Source organism: Tiliqua scincoides, chromosome 7 (genome assembly GCF_035046505.1).
Source record: "Tiliqua scincoides isolate rTilSci1 chromosome 7, rTilSci1.hap2, whole genome shotgun sequence".
Lineage (NCBI taxonomy): Eukaryota > Metazoa > Chordata > Lepidosauria > Squamata > Scincidae > Tiliqua > Tiliqua scincoides.
The window spans coordinates 35,522,458-35,545,822 of record NC_089827.1 but is presented as its reverse complement, the minus strand read 5'-3'; the positions used below and the strand labels follow the sequence as shown (position 1 = coordinate 35,545,822).

The following is a 23,365-nucleotide window of genomic DNA, read 5'->3' as shown; positions in this document are numbered from 1 at the left end:
CCCACGGACAACACAGTGTGCTTTGTCAATTGTCAAAAAACCGATTGTGCCTGGAACACTTTATTGCCTTGTCAGTGTGCTGTGAGATGAAAAAGGTTAAAAATCACTGACCTAGATGCTCCAGCCTCTAGCCCTGCTAGCTCACCACTTGGGATAGGTGCACACAGAGCCATACCTGCCTAACTGTAGCCAGACAGTTCCTGGCAGCCATCATAGACTTGAGTGTCTCCATTTGGAGGAACCTAATTTGGGAAGACCCAGCCCAGCCACCCCCTCCCCAACAACCAAAAGTTCACTATCCCTGACTTACACTGCTGAATGAAAGGCAAATGAAACAACTTAACCTTTTAAATGCTGATGCTTTAAATATCCATTTTCTGTCAATGCTGCAAAAGAAGCACCTTGGAATGGAAGAACAGAAATGGCAGCTGAAGTAAATTAGGAGCATAGGAAATGTCAGGTAGCCTGATTTTACGAGGGATTTAAAAACCTCATTCTAGGAGCAGAAATGATTGGAGTGGGATAAGAAAATGGCAGGAGATTTAAATCTTGAGATAAGGCTGGCAGAGAAGATATTTAAGTACAATGAAATGTCAGAAGCAAGGGATAATACAAAGAGACCTCCCCCTTGCATATTTGGCCTGGGACAATGGGTTTCAGCATTGGCCCCAAAAGCTAAAGCAACTTATGCATTTTGTTGCCCCGTCTCCTCAGCAGAGTTGGTGGCCGAAAACCTTTGCAATTTTCCTTGAGCATTTTACTGGGGAAGTCTTAAAAAGACATATGCTAGAAACATCTTTAATGCAGGGATTTAGTGTTGAAATACCATTGTTAAATAGCTGAACCAAGGCTAAAAAAAAAAATACTTCCACAGTGATGAAACTCAGGCTGTGTCAAGTTGCCAGTTTTGGCATTTGGGATAGAAACTAGTGCACTGCAAACCATGTCAACTGTGCAAATATTCACCATTTTGAAAAGTCCCGTTTAGCACCATGGTTGGCCTTGACTGCTGATGCATCAGTGTCGTTCCCTCACCCTCTGTCCCGGCTGCCTCTTGGATCAGTTGCATAGATGATATTCCACAATGGGATAATGCTATAATGCAATGTAGCCAATCAGATTTGCTTACATGATGATGACACTGAGCATAGCAGTTTAAATTTAAGACTGGGTCTTTTGTGTGCTAATAGTAATGCACTTATACCTAGAATTCTACCAAGAAACCAACTGAAGAATCAACTTTCATTCCAAGAATGCCATCCACTGAATAGTTGAATCAATGGTGATATTGGAAGATTGGCTACACTGATCTGTTTGCATCTCTGGTCAGAGTAAACACAATGCCATTTAGCTTCTTGGCTTACAAGATCAAAGCTGTATTCAGTATGAGGGTTCAATAAATGGAAATTAAAATTCCTTGGATAGAATTTGCAAGATAGACACTCAAAAGACTCACAGCACCATTTTCACCCAGAGCCAATTTCTTTTACATTTTCATAGAGAATTCTAATGAAAACACCTGTTTTGAATTGCTCAACAGTGTTCATAAATAACAGAAAATAATCTAAATCAACCCAGGCTGACACTGGAATGGAAATGAATTTTAGTTATCACATACCTTGATTGGATCTTGAAGAGTCAGTGCTTCCATGTTGAATTTCATAGGTCCCTCCAAAGAGTCTTGGGAACTGGTGTTTTCTGAGGGTGCTCAGAAGGCTTTCGTAGCAATTCCAGTGCTGCAGCCATTCATACACATGCTTCTGTGAGGCTCAGAAAAGACTCCGGAGGTGAGGGGAGTAAAACTGATAAAGCAATCAACACATAAGCCACTTCTTGGGACTTCTGAACAAGCAGGCATAGGATCATGCCTCAAAGCAGGTACTATATAGGTACTATACTATATAGGTCACCCAAGCAGCTGCACCACACCCCTTCACACCCACACTCAGAAAAGCAAAGAGGTTTCAATTCCAAAAACAATTTTTGTGCAAGGGCAGGAGGGACATATTGATTAGCTGACAGTCTTTTCTGCTCAAAATCTTCCACACACCTACCTGGGAGTAAGCCCCATGGAACACAGCTTGTTTTTCCTCCTAAACAGGTGTGAAAAGGACACCACTGTCACCTCTTCCTTACCTCTCCCTCCCTGCTCAGCTGTTTTGATCCCCTATCTATTCGCTAAGGGGGAGTTGCTGTGGGTGCCATGACCATCACTGTCTCCTCATCCCTGACCCTCATCTCCTTGTGGCCCTAAGTCCCACTGGCAAGTCCGGCCTTAGGACCAGCGGGGGCCCAATTGGAAACATTTTTGTGAGACTCCAGGTTCACAGTCAAGCTCTGTAGAAACTGAGGGTTATAAATAAAATTTATTCTAGACTTTATATCTGCATGGTAGAATGAAAAACAATCGAAATGTGCGCTTCAAAGTGCGTGTGAGTACACGGACCAAATCAATCTGAGTTCATTTTAATATAAAGTTGCATACATGTAAGTCTACAAGTGAACAAAAGATTACCTTTGAAAAGTAAATAGTTGCAAAACCACTTTGAATGACTGTGAAATTTTTTTGTAAAAAATATTAATTATATCTTATTTTTATCCTAGTGTGGGGGCCCAAGCAGTTCAGTTCCCAAGCAGGAAAAGTGCTGTAGAGAGAAGCCATAACTCAGCGGCAGAGAATAAGGCAACTTTACCTGCCTTCTCATTGCCCCGGCCTCTCTCAATAGTCTATTCAGAACTGGTTTCAGTTAAATCAAACTGATCTGGATTTTATACTTTGCAAATCTTCACAGTTTGAGCAAGTTCAAATATTTGCAGGCACCAAGTCTGTGTTAAGTGCAGTCCTTTAATTAGTGTGATACTCACTACATGGAAAAATCCAGTCTGTCATCTCTCTGTAGCCTCTATGACAGCAAAAGGAAAGCAGAGCTAAAGCCTTCCAAACTTTAAAATACACTTTGGTTTCCTTTGGTACTTCCAGGGAAGGACTGTTAAAAGGACTCAGCAGGTATCTTCATTATCTAAAGGCCAAACAATGCAAGGGGGAGGCCAGCTCTATTCATGGAGAGGCTACCAGGAATTGATCCTGGGACATTCTACATGTCAAAGATACACTCTATCGTAGAGCTAAAATGCCATGCTCCATTCTAGAGTGCATGCACTACTTGCACACACACTCTCTGAAGTGTTAGACAGGAGCATCACTGGAGGCAGGGCAGACCACACCAGGTGCACCTCAGGGAGAAATGTCACCAAAATGACTACATTTGTTACATTTGTGCGAAAACAAACCAGTGGTATACAATGGGGTTTTGCTTCATTAAAAACCCCTGAATTAATAAATCAATGTTCAATGATTAAAAGCACAGAATCATTTATAGCAATTGTTTTTTGTTTTTTTATGAAATAATTTGCTTCACTGAATATGCAAGAGCTATTGTTTCTCAAAGCAATCCATTAATAAGTATGTGAAATAAACATAGCAAGGAAACCATTTATTTCACAAGTCAGAATAACATGAAATATGGCACACTACCTAGATACATGTGCGACTTGATCCTAAATGTGTCTGTGATATTGTGATTCAAAGGTGTGATTTTAATTTTGCTGGTTCTTTGTCACTACTATTGCTATTACATTCAGTTTTATATGGGGATTGCGGTTTACAAGTAACATTAAAACATTACAATGGATTCCCTATGGTGTGGTATGGGAGGAGGTCCATGGGAGTGACACCATGATTTTTGCACTTGGTGAAACCAACCCTAGTGATGCCTCAGGTGTTTGAATCCAAGTGAAGCCATACCACTAGATTTTCCTGACTTTATAAACTGCCCTGTCTAGGACAGCAGATATATTTCAAAGGAATTTTGCTTCCACTGCTTCTTCTTACTACATTCTGAATCTTCTTTTCTCTTTGGCTTGGTCTTAGAGACTTTGTTTCCTGTGCAGCCACAGGTGATGTTGAGGGGATTTGATCAATAAGCCATACGAGCTCGTACTCATAATAAGCTCATACACATTCATTAACCAGCATAACTGTCACCAACTTCCTGGAGAATGATTACTCCAGTAACAGCCTCCCTGCATTTGAAAGCATGAGAGTTGTGCCAACCTGAAAAGCGAGTTGACACTTTGCGCCACTTCAGAGGACATCTCCCATCTCTGTCAGATTGGTGATTGCTGTTTTTCTTTCAAGCACACTTTCAAATTCACTCACCTAAATCAAGACCTTCCCACACCGCCACCAACAAATATCCATGTTGTGATGGGAAGAGGCAAGCTCCGGGACGTCTTTGAAGGAAACAAACTGGAGCAAAAACAGGCATGCTTCAAAAAACAATTCTACTGTTACATTTTGAGCTGTAGCATAAGTACAATTCACAGTTCAGAAGCTTCGGAATATTGCCTGAACATCACAGTTAAAATGTGTGGACGTCTTTACTGGGTAGAATATGGATGCAGTCTTGCTTACAATTTCCTGAACGTGGAAAACCTAGAGAATGTACCTGGATCTCCACCAACAGTGAGGGCAGAACTCCACATTTTGAGAAACACAGGATGCTACTGAACCCAGCAGAATTGGGTTGCGTCCTCACCCCAAATTTCGTATCTTTCTCCTGAGATGATCTCACCTGGAGATGACTAAGAGGACTCTACCTGCAGTCAAGTAAATTAGCTAGAACTTACTCAGCTTGATATACCAGCTATATATCTGGCATAAGTCAGAAGAGAAGAAGAGGTGGGGTATGTCACATTCTGTCAGCATGCTGGCTGGACCAGGAACACATTGGCAGGTGACTACTTTGCCAAGCCAGCTCTGTTCTTGCAAGAGGATAGGGTTGGAATGAGACCAGAAGGGGCTTGGCCAGGCACAGCAGCCACCAGCTTCAAATAGAGCCAAGAAGCTGATAAGGGGGGTCGTGCTTGGGCTGGCGGCAGCTGCAGAAAGGCAGAGTTGCATCGCCCTACGAGGCAGTCCTTCCCTTCCCTTTCCCTGACCCTGAAAAGGCACAGAGGATAATGCCGCTATGAGAAGGGGGCTGGCCCCATCCTGGATTGGGTGCACGGGAAACCCCAGCCCAGGCAGCAGACTCACTGTGGCTGTGGCCCAGCCCTGCTGACACTCACTAACCCCAGATGCCCCAACCCACAGGGCTCAGAGTGAATCTTTTTCCATACAATATCGTTTTGATCCCCTCTCACCAAATGCAGTTTTCACTTTTCAAAACCTTCATGCAGGCCTGACTGAAGAAGAATTCCCAAGACTCTCAAAGAGGAATGCTGAGCAAAAGTCCAAATGCAAAAGAAAGACACTTTCTTTCTTTCTTTCTTTCTTTCTCTTTCTTTCTTTCTTTCTTTCTTTCTTTCTTTCTTTCTTTCTTTCTTTCTTTCTTTCTTTCTTTCTTTGCAAGAACAACAATGAAGTGATAATCACTTCAGCACAGTCTGTTTGTGTTTATTCCATCCCTGGCCCATTAGATGTGGTTTTGGCCTATGGAACAGCCAAAGGCTGAATGTATTTTTAAGTGGACTAGTATAACCCTGATAAACAATGGCCCTGAGGTCATTCTTTCCATTAGATGACAGCTGGCATAAAATATAAAGAGCACTGTAAAAACAAAGCAAACCCTCCTTTTTTTGTCATAATAATTCTTCGGAGTGTGTATATACTGTTTCTGAGGACTTGTTTCTCCCCCTGTAAAGCCACATGAACACAAATCAAACACAGTATATACAAGATGGTCAAGGAGCCGGCAGGACCCATCAGCTTCAACAGACAGATGTAGCACACTTGCGTTTGTGTTCCACATGGAGACAGCTTGTGCTCAGCAGCCTGCCTTTGGCTCCCTCTTGAAAGCATGGCACACTTTTTAGAAAAGGTTTTTAATGCCATTCTTACTCCCCTTTCCTCCTTATCCCAATTTGTCATAATAATACAAACGAGGTGGAATTGTGCAGTCCTGCATGGAAAATGCTTTTGGCAGCTTTGAATTTTTTTCCTGAAGCCTGCCAGAAACTCCAGTTTTGATTCTGGATTCTAGAAGTCCCATTCTCCAGAAATTCTCCCTATGTTCAGTAAATGCAGGAAAGAAAGACTGGGATCTCTTAGCCCTGCCCTTCATTGCCTCTGCTTGTGGTAGCAGTGGCCATGCCACCGAGTGGTCATATATTGTGTTTCTTGTCAGAGGCAGAGCTACACAGGGAGAACGTCTCCATTCTGTTTTGAACCCACTTCCCAGGTGACCCCAGATGGTGGTCCAGAATATATAGGCAAAGGCAGTCCCTCAGATTACCTGGTCCCAAACCATGAAGGGTTTTTAAAGCTAATACCAGTACCGTGAACTGGTCCCAGAATCAAATGGGCAGCCAGTGCAGCCACCAGAGGAGCGGTCCAATAGAATCAAATTGCCTGGCTCCAGTGATCACCCGGGCCACCACATTCTGCACAAATTGTAGCTTCTGAACCATCTTCAAGGCAGCCCCACTTGAGTACATTATAGTAATCCAGCCTTGAAGTCACTAAAGGATGAACTATTATGATCAGATCCTCTCCAGGCAGGACAAAGTTCCAAACAACACAGTCCTGGAACGTGCTGGAATCCCTAGCATGTATTCACTGCTGAAACAGAGACGCCTGCGTTGGCTTGGTCATGTCGTGAGAATGGATGATGGCCGGATCCCAAAGGATCTCCTCTATGGAGAACTCGTGCAAGGAAAGCGCCCTACAGGTAGACCACAGCTGCGATACAAGGACATCTGCAAGAGGGATCTGAAGGCCTTAGGGATGGACCTCAACAAGTGGGAAACCGTGGCCTCTGAGCAGCCCGCTTGGAGGCAGGCTGTGCAGCATGGCCTTTCCCAGTTTGAAGAGACACTTTGCCAACAGTCTGAGGCTAAGAGGCAAAGAAGGAAGGCCCATAGCCAGGGAGATAGACCAGGGACAGACTGTACTTGCTCCCGGTGTGGAAGGGATTGTCACTCCCGGATTGGCCTTTTCAGCCACACTAGACGCTGTGCCAGAACCACCTTTCAGAGCGCGATACCATAGTCTTTCGAGACTGAAGGTTGCCAATACTACTGATTGTGATCAGATCCAATCAGCTCTGGAATGGCCACAGTTGGTGCAGCAGCCAAAGCTGTACAAAAATGCACCTCTGGCCACAGTCTGGCTGTTGCCTGACTCTCCTGGCAGAGCTGTGAGACCAGGAGCATTCCCAAACTGCACATCCATTCCTGCAGGGGGAATGCAACCCATTCAGAGTGGGGAGGTGACTCAGTATCTGCATTGAAGATTTCCTGACCAGGAGGATATCCATCTTTTCTGACTTAATCTCAACTTATTGGCCCTTAGCCAGACCCTAGCTGCCTCCAGAGAATGCTCCAGGACTCCCACGACTTCCCCAAAACAAGATGGCAAAGAGAGATAAATCTGAGTGTCTTCAGCATACTGATGACAACCTACTCCAAATCCCTGGGTGATCTCCCCAGCAGTTTGCTGTAGAAGTTGAAAAACATGGGGGACAGAACAGAACCCTGTGGCCCCCCACACCATAAAGGCCAGAGCACTGAAAACATGCCCCCCCCCCAGCATCTCCATCTAGAACCTATCAACCAAGAAGGAGTGGAACCACCACGAACCAGCACCAACTTACTGAATTACAATAATTCTGTAGAGTAAGGGCCCAATCCTATCCAATTTTCCAAACTTACCTTAGGGCGCAATCCTAACCGGCACTTATGCCGGCATAGGAGCCCCGGGAGGGTCGCAAACGTGCCATAAAGCATGTTTGCTTCTCCGTGGGAGGAAGCTGTGTCGGCGCATCTAGGTGCTGCAGCAAACTCACAGGGCACCACAGGATGTGCCCTGTGGCCTCTTCTTCCCAGCACTCCTATAATGCCACCATCTTGGATTAGGCATGGTCTCATGAGAATGGCATGAGATCTCACAAGAATCACACGAGATCTCACACAATTCAAAATGGCAGCACCTGGGAGAGTTGGGAAGAAGAGGCTGCTGCAAAAGAAGGGTGCAGTGACCACTGGAAAGTTTGGGAACCGCTTGATTACACAATTCATCAGATGTAGTACCAGGCAGGATTGGCCCAAGACTTCTGATGCCTGAGATGGCATGTAAAATGCTGCCCCTCCATCTCCAATAATGTGCCACCCTCTGCTTCTCCCACTCTTCAGTGATCTAGCTCAGTTCAGGACACCACTCTTCTCTACATGTTCTCCTCCTCTCAGTCTCCCTCTTCCTTCTCCAAAGCAGAGAGTGGGAGGAGAACTGGAGGCAAACAGGCAGACAGGGATAGTGAGGTTACTGCTTCAGTTGGGCTTGTGGTTGTCTCAGCCCCAGTACCAGATGCGCATATAAGACAGCTGTCAACTACCCAGCTTAGTGATGAAACTACCAATGACACTTCTGAAACTTATGCTCCTCTATGTCATGTTTCTAGGAATTTCAGTCATGAAATTATGTTCCTAGAATCTTAAGAAGACCTCCTCAAGTATCAGGTCTGCGATAGTCAACCTGAGACTTTGGAAAGCTGCAATCAGTACTAGTCAAATAGCCTGATCCAGTTTAAAGCACCATTGCTTTCAGTCATAGTCTCAACACCCTGCCAGATAAGCTACAGGACTACATAGATGTCCGAATCTGGCAATCATTGATACAACTCATTTTTCATTATTCTTGGGTTGTTCATTTTTCAGTATCCCTGGTATTGTTTTTGCAGTCTGCATTCACAGCCATTCTCCCATTTATTTGCTTTTTAATTGTCTGATCTTGTGGCCATTCATCCTCCTTTTGCAGGAAAAAAAACATATTTATAATTTCATTTGTTTTTAAAAATGCACTTAAAGGAAATCAAAAGGGTGTAAAGAATATGATGCGCAAGCGATGTGGGAACACCTTTGAATAAAAGCCCAACTATTCGCATACAACACTGTGTTTCTTAGGCTGAATTTGCATACTGAATGAATAGGTTTCCAAAAGATTCCAAGAAAGAAAAGAACAGTTCCTGCCAAGGTCTTCACCCAAAGAAGAATATAGGGAAAGGCATTCTTCATCAGTATGGACAGTTTGTTTATTCCCCCACCCCCCACAAGCTTTCAGATAATGCATGAGCTGGAAACGGGACCTCATGCACTGGCAACAACACACACTGACAATCATTTGATGGATGTTAGGGTCATCTGCAAATGTAGCTGAAGGCATGTAGGCCTCCTCCACCAGTTGGGGATCTTGGAGAGCCTCTCAAATCTACAGAGGAGTTCTTCACATACAAACTCCTTCACACTTACATTCACGGTGTGAACACTGAGGAGCAAATCCTGGCATGACTTGCATAATTCGCCACCCACATGAACATGTATGGAAAATGAGTGATTACTGGTGCTGGTTTAAATGGTACCAGTTAAGTGGCCTTAAATGGTACTGAATACAACGCATGTATGGGGGAGGCTGTTAGCATGCCATGCAATGAGCTGAAGCATGTGAACCTGCAATGTTCACGCTGTTTTCACAGCGTGAAAAACCTCGTGGGGTCATTAATCCTCATGGGGCCGACCAGATGAACAGCAGGAAAGTTCCAGCCAAGAGGCAGGGAAGAGTCAATGTTTGCTTTTGCATCTGAGCAGGAGTGGGGGAAGCTGGAGCAGGCTCTCTTGCCCATCTCTGATGGAACCAATGATCATTGGATGAAGAACGGAAAGTCTGATTTTTTTCTTTGGATGAGGGAGGGCAGGAGGAGGAGCCCAAGGGGGATCTTGCTTTGGAATTGGTTGGAGAAGCCATGGAAAAAGGAGGCGGGGAAGCAGGGGAGATGTTCGTAGAGAACACACTGTCCAATTGCATGGTTGCTATGAGCTCCATTCTTACTTGGGGGGAGGAAGCCCCATTGAATGACTGGCTGCAATGGGACCAGTGGCGTACCTAGCAAGGGGCAGGTGGTGGTCCACCCCAGGTACCAGCCTTGGGAGGGGGCGACACCACAAATGACCTAACATTGCTAACATCATGAAGGTTAGGAGTAACCCATCATGCTATATACTGTTGAATGTGGAATTTCCAGCAGAATGCAATGCGAAAACCCAGGGTAAAATATCTCCTTTCCATCAAAAGTTATGGCCAAAAAACCAGAAACAAAAAATGCATGGGGCCCTATGGAAAGTGAAACCAAGTCATATCGCGCATTTACTCGCGAATAGGCAAACATGCCTTAGTCCATCGGAAAGGGCAGGCTGAGAGGAATCCAATGATACCAGAATGGTTCCTACCCAATGAAAGCAGCCCAAAAAAAACACTCAAGAAGGAAGTCCCTCCCTCCAAGCAGAGGAATCTATTGAGCCCTATGGAAAGTGAAAGTAAGCCACACTGTTGTATTTACTTGCAAGTAAGCAAATGTGCCTTGGCTGCTGGTCAAGGCAGCTTACGGGCAATGCAAGGCTAGCATTATGGTCCCACTCTGATGAATGTGGAGCTAAACAAATGCTCCAGAAGGCAGAACACACACTGGGCACTGGGTGGTAGGCACTGGGGAGGGCTGAAAGCGGGTAAGGTGGGCACTGGGGAGGGCTGAAAATCTCACTGATTTTTTGTTAGGGGTGTTATTGCAGGCAGGCTACAGAGACAATTCACTTGGTGAAACTTCCCCTTATTTAATTACACAGGCCAACATACATTTTTCTTCCTTAAACACAGCAATTCCTGGGTATATTTGGGGTGCTGATTCCAAAAATGGTATCCGTTTTGGCCTATCACGTCTAGTTTTGGAGACATGGCGTAGCCTCTTTGGTGAATGGTTCAAGCAGCTTCCTCATGAGGAAGCCTACACCATGAGGCTTCTACACCATGAGCCTACACCATGAGCTCATGAGGAAGCTGCTTGAACTATTCACTAATAAGGCTACACTATATCTCCAAAACTAGACATGATAGAGCAAAATGGAGGCCAGTTTTGGAATCGGCACCCCAAATTCATATCAAACCACCATAAAGTTTGGGGAAAACTTTTCTGACCCTCAATTTTCTAGGCCTGTGTTATCTGTTTTTCTTTAATTTAGGGCCCAGTCCTATCCAATTTTCCAGTGCTGGTGCTGCTGTGTCAATGGGGTATGCACTGCAACCTGTGGTGGGGAAGCAGTCTTGGAGGCCTCCTCAAGGTATGGGAACATTTGTTCCCTTACCTTGGGGCTGCAGTGAGGCTGCACCGGTGCTGGAAAGTTTAGTAGGATTGGGCCCATAATTATTTATAATTATTTTATTTTGCCTGATGATGTCACTTCCAGCCATGACATCACTTCCGGTGGTTCCTGGACAGATTGTCATTCTAAAAAGTGGGTCCCAGTGTTTAAGTCTGAGAACCACTGTCTTAACTCAAAACAGGCCAATGAGACATCAGGGGGCGGGGACACCCTTTTAGGAATAATGTACCACTTGATGCAGAATCATGTTGTACCACTTGATGCAGAATTTCATCATTGCTTGTGGGGAAATATACACTGCATTTATTTTTCACTGCATATCATTTTCTGGCCATTATTATTATTCATTTCATGTCATGACTATTACTATCTCTGTCTCACCTACCTTACAGGGTTGTTGTGAGGACAAAATAAAGGGAGGTACCATGTACACCACCCTGAGCTGCTCAGAGGAAGGACTTGTTTTCGACTCAAGTCATGGGGGGCAGAGACTCGTGACTCAACTTGAGTCAAGCTGTGCTGGATTTGCCCGTCCCTGCAAACCTCTAGGAAAGCTCTCTATTAACCAACAAAAAAGACAACTGCCTTAAGACCAAATCTCTTTATTTCAAGAAGCGTGGTGATCTGATGAACCTTCAGTAACAGGACTCACAAACATTTATCCTTCATTAACAAAGGCATAAAACAGAAGATGATGAAAAAAAAAATTAGCCCTAACCTGCTGTTAAGCTTTATCTGTCACCTCAGAAGCCCGCCACATTCCTTTTTAATTTGCATAATGACCAGTTTGGGATTCCGGGCCTGAATTTGGAGGTTAGCTACATTTTATGCAATTAATAGAAGAGAATTAACACAATGTCACTACAAAGTACTGTCTGAAAGGAAAAGGAGAGTATAATGAGGCCTTGTAAAGCAAAGTGATCAGGTGTATGCAAACCCACATTTCCCTGGAGGAAGGGTTATCTATTTGGCGGCCTGAGTGCAAAGTGGGAAGCAGGTCTTTGGCCTGCATTAGGCCTGACCCGACTACAAACTAGCTCTAGAATAAGAAGGGCTGGTTTACATGCTACAGTTGCACATTAGGCTGGTTTTGTCACTCTGTGTGGCAGCTGTTATTTGGTGGCAAGACGAGATGTCGCTCAGCCACTCACATGAGACAGTTTTCACCTCTTTGGACCAGTGATTTTCAACCTTTTTCATCTCATGGCACACTGACAAGTTACCAAAATTGTCAAGGCACACCATCAGTTTTTTGGCAACTGACAAGGCACACCATACTGTTGGTAGGGGGCTCACATCCCTCAATGGCCCTACTAATAAATGACCCTCCCCCCAAACATCCAAGGCACACCTGCAGACTGTTTGCGGCACAGCAGTGTGCCATGGCACAGTGGTTGAAAATGGCTGCTTTGGACATTTGCAGTGGCATGGGGGAAAAGTCATCCAAACTGTATTGCAAGCCAGTTGCAGGCTAACAGCAACCTCACACAGGTAAAACAGCTACATGATGTGATGTCAAGAGCTCAAGACATACAGGTGGATCCTGTTTACCTGCAGATTTTATATCCACACATCTGACTCAACACGGGTCCCAGATCGGGCATTGGGCCAGATTCGACCCCACATGAACCCTCCAAAGGCAATCGGAATTGTGCTCTGGTCACTTTGGAGGGCTTTCTGAAGCCCACAGAGGCCACGTGTGTCCACCCGGGGCCTCTGCAGGCTTCAGAATGGCCTGTAGACGCAACCCCCCCCCAAAATAAAAACCTTATGGTTTCCTTTAAGAAAACGGAAGTCATATTTTTCCCACGTCTATGGACCATTCTGAAGCCTGCAGGGGCCAAAGATCACAAATTTAATTATCCACAATGTTTAGTATCCATGAGGGGGTCTGAGAATGGATCCCCTGCAGATACTGAGGCCCCACATGTAGTCGCCACTCTGTGTAGGCCAGGTTCCCAGAAACAGAGAAGATGTCAACATTGTGTATTCATTTATATCCCACTTTTTATCTATCTGACAATAATAATATACCAAATTTAATAATTAAAATTATAAATATAAAACGGCATTCTTAACAGTGCAATCTTATACATGTTCACTCAGAAGTATGTTCCACTTTATTCAGTGAGGCTTACTAAAGGCAAGTCCATTTAGAATTGAAGCCTAAAACAAGAATAAATCAAAAACAGAATTCAAGACCAAGGGATAAAAATCAGTTCATTGGGGAAACCAAATGAATGCCTGGTGAAATCAACCAGGTGCCAAAAACCACTCAAATCAGGAACCAGATGGGTCTACAGGGGAAAGGACTGCCATAATTTGAAGGCTGAAATCCAAGAGATCTTAAATATCTCATGTCCCCATTGCCAAATTGAACTGTGTTCCAGAGCTGTACTACACCATAATGCACAAAGGGGCTCCTTCATATTAAAAAAAATAAAATTTAAAAAACTTCCCTGCACACAAAAAACAAAATATTAGGGAGAAGACTTTTAGTCCAGCCTTTTCCTTGACGTGCTAGTTTTCAACGTGCAGATAACTTTTTGTTCTTGCTGAAGACCACAGGATTCTCCCCTCCCGATGCAGTCTGAAGTGGTAAAATCTAGGAACAGTTCATGACTTTATTTGCTGTTTGGATGAACCAGGTCACAAAGTGACCTTCAGATGAGATGCTGGCTGCTCACCAACCATTCCTTCATTTTGCAGATTGTGAGCTAACACTAATTAAGGATGGTTAGCTAATACCATTTTTCTTGGGAGCATTAGGGTGCGATCCTAACCGGCAGTTATGCTGGCATAGGACGCCCTGGAGGGTCGCAAATGTGCCGTAAAGCATGTTTGTGCCTCCGTGGGAGGGAGCCGCATCGGTGCATGCAGATGCGCTGACGCACGGAGGCTGGAAGACGCCTCCGCCGCGGCTCCCTCGCCGCCACTTGTGTCAGCGCACCCACGCTGACACAAGCCTAAAAGATAGGCGTGGGGGCGGGAGGAGGCGGGAGGGGGCATTTCTGGGCGGGGGGTGGACTGTCCCGGGGGCTGGCACGCGGGGAGCTGGGGGCGGGGCTGGAACCTGGCGGTTATGCCGGATCCCAACCCCCGTCCCCGGGGTGAATGAAGCAGCTTCCAGCTGCTCCGCTCTCCTCAGACTTGCACTACCTACAGAGGTGGCGCAGGTTCGAGGAGACCCATAGGGGAAAGCAGCCTTACCCAGGGGTAAGGGGAAGAGCTTCCCCTTGCCCCTGGCTGAGCCGCTGCTCACTGCAAACCTGTCTTGGATGCATCACAAGCCTCCTGGCTTGCCTGGTCCAGCACAGGTTTGGATTGTGCCCTTAAATTCTAGATACACAAAGAACAACAAAAAAAAATAGTCCAGTAAAAACCATTACCCTGGGATAAGCTTCCACTGCGCCAATTGTTCTCTTTGAAGCCATACCATTTTCCTGGCACAAGTTGAGGAGAGTAAGGGAGAGGGAAGGAGACAGGGAACAGAGTTAGGATCTGATGCACACCAGCACTATCAAAATCCACCCCTTCCCCTCCCATTCAGCCTCCTACCTGACCAGTCCCCACCCAGAAACTCCCGTGTTCCTCCCCCTGTCCTGTTATGCCCACCCACCCACCCACCCCCCTGCTTTCAGCACCACCACTCTTTGACTTATGGCCATTTATGGGCTGTGTTCTGCAGTGGTGAAGGGCAGCCTTGTCCTAGTTAGGACTAGGCTGCAAGTTCCTTCAACTTTGGCCCATTTGCACTTGTTCAATCATGAATGAATCAGAGAAAAAAGGGAAATGAGCAGAGCAAAATACATATTGGAATTCTAAGCATTACACAACTGAAGAAGAGGACAAGTTTACTAGTCCAAGGAGATGAAATGGAAGTACTGAGGCAAAAATAAGCCCCAAAAGTGCCAGCTGAACAGAAAGGAATATTCCAAATGCGTGAAATCTGTCAAATTGTGGAATGATTTCTCCTGGGATGTCCCATTTCCTGCATGATGTCAAGGTAGACAGTCAAATATACAATGGGGCACAGTTTGAAACTGCCATTACCTCATGGGTGTTTCCAAGCCTCAGGCGCCTGGGAGGACACCAGCATCAGATTGAACAAGCTGTTCCATCAAAAGAACTTGCTTGTTGATTACTCCAGTGGTATCTCTGCAACATTCAGCACTGACTTTGAGCAGTGGTTCTCAAACTCCTCCAGAGTAAAACTCTTGAGGTAAGTCTTAGTGGGGCAGGGGGCAAGGGCAGCGACGCAATCCCCAGGATCACATCACTAAGGGAGGGGAAGGGGGGTATTTTTACTTGCTGAGGGCTGGCAAAAGCAGCAGGAGTTGCAGGAAGCCCTGTGCAGCCCTCCGCAGGGCTCCCCAAAGCGTAGAATGTTGGAAAAAAGCAAGGACAAACAATTTCCTCATGGCGATCACAAACAGGAACTCATTTTTTTCTGACATTCTGAGCCTCGGGGAGCCCTGCGGAGGGCTATGTGCAACTCCTGCAGCTTGTGCCAGTCCTCGGTAAGTACAAACACACACCCCTTCACCCCCATTAGCAACACGATCCTGGGGTTCACATTGCTGCCTCTCCTCTTCCCCGCCGCTTAAAGGGACAGGGAAAGCTTTACACGAGCTGGTGGGTTGTGACCCACCAGTTTGAGTACCACTGACTTTGACTACATTACCAGCAAACAGTCACCCTCTTCCTACAGAAAAGCTGAGGACGGCTGACTTCCAGACTAGGCCAGCATCACACTGTGGTCAACTTGAGGCCAGATTTACCCTGTTGAGACATCATACAACTGCGTTGCCAGGTACGCTTTCTGCAGGCACAAATGTTGCGTCCAGGGAGAGCTCCATCCCATGACTCCCCATGTATTTATACTGGGTGCCCAGCATTCTTAATCATGGGAAATAGCTCCCTCCAGACATAGCTCCACCTGCCTCTGCAAGTACTGCACCCAGGGAAAGTGGCTGGTGATGCTATAGAGCATGTCAGCATCAGAACAGGGCTTGCTATGCAGCAGGGTGGGCTGTTGTTCACAAAACCCAAATCCCAATCTGCCTTAGAAACTCCCGATCGCCTAATTAAAAAGGTGATCAGAGTTTGTTTGGCCTGGCCTGGGACACATGGGGAGTGGAAGGGGGCTGGGGCTGGCAGCTACAGCGGGCCTTTTAAAGGGCGTAGGACCCAGCCCTCTTCCTCCTTTGCACGTGGGCACCGTGGGAATACCTGCCCGCCCGCCCTAGAGGCAGTCTGAGTCTAACTGGTCGCCGTTTGGGGCCAGTTAGGAATTTTTTGCTGCCTGCCAAGATTGGCCGAAGGGCAGGCAGTTTTTTCGCCTACCCCAGACTGTCACGGGCCAGGGGGTTACCCCCCCCTGTTTTCGAGCTGCCATTGGTCACTTTAAGAGTGAATTGGTCACTTTAAGAGTGAATTGGTCACTTTAAGAGTGAATGGGACTCTGGGCATACACCTTCAGGCGGCATAGGCAGGGCGGAACCCTATTTCAGTCCTCAGGGGCTCGGCGGCACGAGGATGTAGACGGGGCCCTGGCCAGGACCGCGGGGCACACCTCAGAGGCTCAGCGGCTCGAGGTGGCGCAGTCCGCGGTCTGGCTGCCTTCCCCTTAGGGGACAGACATGGATGAGACGTGCCGCCCAGCAGCGGGGTGCGACTTGGAGTCGGGTGCATGCCCGCCTGGGGGCAGAGGTTTCTGGTAGCGCCCAGAGGTCCTGACCCGCACCACAGGGGCTTTCGCTGCCTTGGATGCTGCAGGTCTCAGCCTCCTCTTCTCTTGTTAACGTGAAATAAAGTGGCCCTTTCTCCCATATCTGTTGTCTCAAGTGTTCATTGGACAGTGCAGAAACAAGCAGAACTAGTCATGCCATTCTTTGGATACAACTCACTGAAATAATTTTGCAAAGAGACGGAAATGATGTACTGTGATTTGCTCTGATCAAGTAAGCTCAGCCACTGGAAAGCTTACCTTACTTGACTTCAATGTCCATTTGGAACCTAGACTAAAATTGGAGTTGGCAAGTCTCTCTCTCTCTCTCTCTCTCTCTCTCTCTCTCTCTCTCTCTCTCTGTGTGTGTGTGTGTGTGTGTGTGTTTCTTTGTAAATGTGCATGCAGTTCAGGAGTTCCTCCTTGTTATGTTACTAAACAAGCTTTGTCACTTTGCCTCAGCCAACCAGGCTTACTTTGCAGGAACTCTAGAACCATGAGCAGAAATGTTGACCTTTCACTCCCAGGTCAGGGGAAGAGGACTGCTACACACTCTACCCCTGGGCTGCACTCAAAATAAATTAGTTGGACAGCTTTTCTCCCCCACCCAACTTTTGCCAGCTGATTCACAGAGCAGAATATGCATAAACCCTTGAAAGGGATGTTCATTAGCATTCGTTGCCGAAGGCAATACGCCACAATTCTGTGAGATGACGGGTCAGCTGAAGAGGAGAAAAATAAAGGGGAAATAATGGAAATCTTCATAGAACAAGTCCATTCTCTCGGACAAACGATCCCTTTGTCTGGGGTGGATGAACAGGCCCTTCTCTGCTTTGGAGAACTATTAAAATAGGATGAAAACAAAGAGAAGTTCTATGTACTATTTTTATCAAAGCCAAGAAAGAAATGACATAGACAAAGACAACTGTGAAATTTAGTTGTGCCAAGGAGTGCTGGGAATATCAAGCTAATGAGGTCTGGGCCATCAGAAGCTCTCCTGATGAAAGCCTCCTCTTTTGGAGTCAAGAACTGTAGATACCGATGCTCTGACCTCTGCATACTTAGATGTCTTTCACAAGAGATGCTTACACAATTTTTTTTTCTGTATTTCCTCCATCTGTGCAACGACACCACACAATCAACCCACATTATGCATGTTCAAACGTTCACGTTTTGCATTCCAAGGGATTAGCTATACCACTGACTCCCATTTACTGTCTCTTTAGTTTGGTAAGGTGTGTTAGGGTTCTCCACACCCTCATCACACTACAAGGAATTCTATGGAAGAATACTACTCCCAGAATTCTCCAGGAGAAACCATATGAGCACATAATGCCTGCAGTGGAAGATCTGCTGAGGATGAAAAGCTAGCCTTAATATGTTCCTTTATTGTTCATTGCATACACTCTGCCCTGTGTCCCACACCTCCTGAACTCATGGCGAATTTCTGAAATTATTCACAGAATTGAACCAATGTGCCGTTGACCACAGTTCTCCATTCCTTCAGCTCACTGGAATCTTAGGTCCCTCCACATTATGATGTGTATGTTTGCAATAATAAAACATGGTCAAAAAACCATCTTGATGATACTGTACATTTGATTGCATCCAGATTCCTTTTGCATGGTGGTTTGCATTGCAGGTGCACACTCGTGAGCATCGGTAAGATACCACACAAAAAGCTCTTAGTACAATTTGTGCAGGGTTTAATAAATGCGCAAGTGCACTTTAGTAATGTAGAGGGAGAACGAGAAATACTGAAAGAACTGAACACAGTGGCAAACTGTGCGCATACGGTGCTTTGTAAAAAGCTTGGCCAAATGAGGGGAGAGAATCTAGAATTGCCAATGCACTGGTTCCACTTTGGAAACAAGACCTGGGGCCAGTTGAGACAATATTATGAGAGCCAACCCCTCCCATGCAGTTAGGGATATACACAACGATATCCAGATCTCCCTCTTGATGCAGTGAACAGGACCCCTGCGGAAGCTCTTAAATTCAGACAGGCACTTATGGCTCAACCTCTAGGCATGTACATCATATAATATCACCCAACTCATCCCAACTAAGACAGGATTTGAACCCAAACTCCCAAATCCATGTCCAAAACATGACCCACAGCACTATACAGTGCTCACATTCAAACAATGGCTGCTTTCTTCATCTTCATGTCAATTGGCATATTTCCACATTATTGAATGTTTTGGGGATGTGCCAACATTTTTTTGTTATTGATTAATAGCATGTTGTTAAATATAGAATTGTCTGAGATCAAACATTGCATCCTTTTTATCCTGAATTCCTTCAAAATGGGAGACTGGAGGAGGGAGGAAGATCGAAAGAGGGTGTAGTAATAGTTATTCAATTTTTCTTTTCATCTAAGTGATATATCACTTTTCCTATTAGGCTTTAATTTGCTTAAGCATTGGAGGCATCAGCGAGTAACTTCTGTTTTAATTAGACAGGTACTAAACAGCCTGGTAGTAATTTGAATACTGACAAGCTGGAGTGTTCACTGGTCCGTGAACAAAAACGATTTTATAACATGCAGTCTAGTTGAGGGGAAGTGGCAAGTGGAGGGAGGGGATGTTTGAGGGAATCCTTTACACAATTTGCATGCAGGGGAAGAACTGAAGAAGCGAAGAGGTGCACATGTGCCAGGCCCTACACATTCCAGGCACATGTTCAGAGCCCTTTCACCCATGACAACAAATCTAGCTTTGTTACCAAGCATCCGTTTCTACCTGCAGCAAAATCAGGCACTGAAGTTTTTCCTGGGCTGTACCATTGGAGCTGGGGGGAAGGTGTTGCAGATTTTAATCAGTGTTGGGGAAATCCCAGTGTGGTTTGACCAAGTCACCGCCCTGATGACTCAACTTGAAAAAGATTCCTAATGGGGGCAGTTTCCGAGTCGCTGAGTCACCTTTTAGTGACTCTAATGGACTCGAGTCAAGTTCCCCCCCCCTCAAAAAACCCCTGTTTAGAAAGTGGAAAAAACAGGGCAGCTGCTGGGGAGTGTGTGTTGGAGCTCTCTTTGAGCACTCCCCAATGTCCCATCTGTAACAGGGTGGGAGGGACTGAGTGAGAGCTCAGACAGAAGCAGCAAGAGGGAGGAGGGCCACAGGTAGCAGCTGGGAGGCTTACCAGGATGACCCAATCTTTGGCAGCTCTACTCACAAGTAGTCCCACTGTAGCATTCATTCAATGAGGGTTGCTTCTTCTCCTACCCTCCCTCAGCCAATGGAAATATGAGAATGCCTGTCCTATGTCCAATAATCATCCGTTCCTTCCTTCCTATCAGAGATGGGAAAAGAGAACCCAATCCTCTCTTCCCACTCTGCTCGCATCAACTCTTTGCTGCCTCCCACCTGGAACTTCCTGCTGCTCATTGTCAGGATACTTGCCCCACGAGGTTTTCCATGCGGTGAAAACAGTAAGCAGGCACCCCCAGACACAGGCAGGCTAGAGTTAGCATGCTTAGGGACGAGTCCCAAGTCAGGGGGGCCCTGACTCAAGTCTTTTTCAGAGTCTTCCATATGCGTGACCGAATCATTAGTTGCCGAATCACCCAAAATCACACATTTTCGCGACTTGAGTCAGAGTCACTAACTCGAGTTCCCAACACTGATTTTAATGCTCCCTTAAAAAAAAAAATCCTAGTCTTTGGAAGAAGACTAGGTTGAACCACTTCCCCAGATGTGTAGTTGATAAGTGAAAGAAATGCTTTTCTTAGGGGCATATTTGCACATATACATATACCCTGCAGCCTGAAGTGGTATAATCCACAAAAAGCTCTATCACGTGATTCTGCAAAATCTAGAAGTGAACCCCTCAAGTTCACAATCATTAGCAAGCTACAGTCAACCCTGCCATCAGAGCCAGTATCAGAGGTCAACCAGATCGTGCTCTGGCCAAGGGCCCATGGGTGGCCCAACCAGCCAACCCCTGAAACCCCAGTGACCCAGGTAACTGATGGAGCAAGTCATGTGGTTGAGTTCCTCAGATTGTTGCTGTCTTCTCTTGCTCTTCCTGTACACCATCAAACTTCCTCACAAACCCCTGTGATGGTGCATTAGGCGTCTGTGGAAGCCCATTGGTGGATGGGGAGGCCCAAAAAGGAAGAATGCTTGAAGGCCTTTTCCTCAGCACCACAAGGGTGCCAAGGGAGAAGTATACATGTGTATGTGTATGCATGCATACAAGTGACTAGAAGGGCCTAAAACAGTCCTGGCTCAAGGGCCCCTCAGGTCCCCAGCACCATACCTACCTGCACTGTTGCACCCCTCCAACTTTTTACAGATGCAAATAAGGATATGCCTGTAACACCTCTACACCTCTATATTCTCACACAATCACGTTGCAAGCTCCCCTTCACACATTGTTGAAGGCTTTCTACTGCCTACTGCAGCTTGTGTGCATTTATTCAAGGCCATGGCCTCTATTCTCCATGGATTTAAAAGCAAAATGGATTATGGTTCTTTTGGTTAAAGACACACTAGAAAAACATAATTGTGTCACAATATCAGTGGTGGCACCAGAAGAAATAAGCTTGTTTGAAGAGGCACAAATGGAGTAAAGTGCATTGTGGGAGAAGGGGACACATTTTGTACTTTATGTTACATTCCTGAGAGAGAGAGAGATAACGGCATATTTCACATTAGCACTCCCATCTCAAGCATAGGAAGACTGCTGCTGGATAGGACCAAAGCACCTTCTAGCCTAGCACTCTGTTTCCCAGAGTGGAGAACCAGATGCTTCCAGGAACCCCATAAGCAGGGATTGAATGCTACATGCCTCTGTTGTGCCATTGCCCCCCCCCCAAGGCTGGTATTCTGAAAAGTGCACATGTTCTGTAAAGAAGGTTGCATTCGTTTTGAAGGAGCTAGCTTTTAAGTAAGCATGTTTAAGGTCACAATCTCATCCAAATGCTCAGTGTATAATTCAGCAAAGGGCCCAGCCATGAGTGGGGCATGTGTGGGGCACCCTAACGTCTGGGGCACTTGCCCTTCCCTCAGCACCTTCTGTGATACCCTTCTAAGAGGTTCCTTTTATTCTTTTATGCTGGTTCTGCTCTTATGGTTTGGTCAGCCCTGTTCCTTCATATGAAGTATTACTGTTTTAATTATTGTTAGCTGCCTTGCGCCCATTAGGATGAAGGGGAAAGGTGGAGTACAAATGCTTTAAAATGAATACATGAAATGAAAACTATAAAACATTCCTGAAAATGAGACCATAGCTCTCGTTTTTGGTTGAAAGGACAACATTGACTGCAAGCCAGCGCCTTATGTAAGTTTCAAACCTGTAATATCGCTGTTCGATCTAGGACAAGAATTCCCACAATGCATCACTGCAATTAAGCACACTCAAATGGCCTTGTTCTGGTATGCTTTGTTGTTGTTCTTATTATGCTTTTTCCAGCTTCTGAATGTCTTTTAGAGTAGCATGTGAGCAGCATTTGTGGCAGAAGGTCAGTTCATGCTTTAATTGTATGAAAAATCAGAGACAACAGTCTAGTGTTGCCTTTTATCTAGTGAGTTATTCATTGCCCCTAAGACAAAGTTTTCAAAAACACAAACATCTCCTTTTGTCAAATTGTTCTTCTGTCCTAGAAACAGATTATCACAAGACACTGAGTGTTAATGGATACAAGAACAATCCAACCCCACCAAGTCCAAATATCCGGTCCTATGATGCCGGCCGTTATAAGAACTGGTCATGTGTTATATCTCCTGAAGCTAGATTATTTATTCTTGGAAAATATTATGAAAAATGGGCAACTTAGGCTGCAATCCTAACCAACTTTCCAGCACTAACATAAGGGCAATGCAACTCTGAGGTAAGGGAACAAACATTGCCCCTTACCTTGAGGAGGCCTCCAAGAGTACCCCCCCAACTGCAGGATGCAACAAATGCCCCACTGGCACAGCTATGCCAGTGTGGGAAAGTCGGTTAGGATTGTGCTCTTATAGTGCTATCCTATGCTGGCAGAAGTGCACCCCATTGATTTTAAGGGTAAGCATTTATAGGATTGCAGACTTAGGTTATATGGCAGTGGCTTATCAAGCTTTCAGATTTCGTGGAATGCTTTTCTCATTGATTACTGAGAAATCTGTGAGCATCTGCCATTGAACCAAAGCATGTTGCAAAGGATTCCAGGACATGATCCAGAGTACTCATAAGAGTCAAGGTGGGCAAACTTCAGAGGTGCAGGTCTACATTACATTTTACTGTGTCTGTCAACAGTAGCAAAAGAGTGGCAGGGCAGGACAAGACACAAAATGGGGGCTTGGGTTGGAGACCATTATCTACTGCACCTTACGAGCTACACATTGGGTTAACATCCACATTTAAATACAAACATCTTTTAAATACAAACATCTACATCTGAGTTGTGACAGATCAGGGATTTCAGTACGAGTCTCTAACACA

General features: G+C 45.6%; 1 protein-coding gene across 1 annotated transcript in view; it reads right to left on the bottom strand.

Moving 5' to 3' along the window:
• Positions 1–1,722: 1,722 nt before the first annotated feature.
• The window catches only part of ETNK1 (ethanolamine kinase 1), a 110,844-nt gene continuing 89,201 nt past the window's right edge, over positions 1,723–23,365 (bottom strand). The window contains exons 10-11 of the transcript XR_010794735.1: positions 4,220–4,309; positions 1,723–1,802 (exon numbers count right to left, since the gene is read on the bottom strand). The gene's annotated coding sequence lies outside the window, so the exon portion shown is untranslated. The remainder of the gene's footprint in view (positions 1,803–4,219; positions 4,310–23,365) is intronic.